The following is a 1,033-nucleotide window of genomic DNA, read 5'->3' on the forward strand; positions in this document are numbered from 1 at the left end:
TTTTTGGGTTTTTTGGGTTTTTTATTTCTTCTTTTGTAATTTTTTAAATTTTTTTTTTTATTTTTTAAATTTTTTTATTTTTTTTTTCATTCTTTTATGTTGTTTTTTCTATTTATATATTTCTTTTTATTATTTTTTATATATTTAAAATTTTTTTATTTATTTTTATTTTTTTTTTTTTTTTTTTTTTTGGGGGGTTTTTATTTTTAAAAATTTCTTTTTTTAAATTAAATTTTTTAAATTTTTTAAAATTTTTATATTCTTTTTTTATTTAAAAATATTTATTTATAAAAATTTATTTTAAAATTTTTCTTCTTATTAATATATATATTATTTATATTTTTTAATATATATTTTTTTATTTATTATTAAGACACCCTGAACAAACTTTGCTTAACTAATTGAAATAAAATCTTGTTCAGAATCATGGCTATTTTTATCCCCACTGATGAAAATCGATAAAATCCCCCCTACAACTCCCCCGACCCATTGTTAAAAAAACACTATTATGCCCATGGGGAAAGCATTTTTTCCCACAAAAAAGAGCCGTGATTGTCAAAATGATAAAATCCTAATTTGGGAAAGGGGTACCAGCTAAGCCACTTTGTATTTTATAAGCAAAATAACTTTAATAACATTTCGAAATTTGTGAAAAAAAAATTTTCCAGATGGCAGTAGCAATTCAGATTTTTGTCTTCAAATAGAGACATGAAAGGTAACTAAAGCCCCCTATGAAGGAATATATTTTCGTTTAAGTAGTATCTACAAAATCATAGTATTCCCCCTCTATCAAATGCATGCATGAAACGCTGAATATGCATTTAAAATAGTTGGTATTTGAAATATATGCCCATGGACGGAATGAGGTACACAGATAAATCTTCAAATAAGTTATTAATATGCATAACCAAATCACATATTTTACCATCGAAACATATAAACTTCCTACAGTACTTTTAGACAAAAACCTCCCTCGAAGTAGTCATAATCATTTTTCAGAATAACTCACTCTCAGTTAAATTGATGTGTAATA

This window comes from Penaeus monodon, chromosome 32 (genome assembly GCF_015228065.2).
Source record: "Penaeus monodon isolate SGIC_2016 chromosome 32, NSTDA_Pmon_1, whole genome shotgun sequence".
In the NCBI taxonomy this organism is placed as follows: domain Eukaryota; kingdom Metazoa; phylum Arthropoda; class Malacostraca; order Decapoda; family Penaeidae; genus Penaeus; species Penaeus monodon.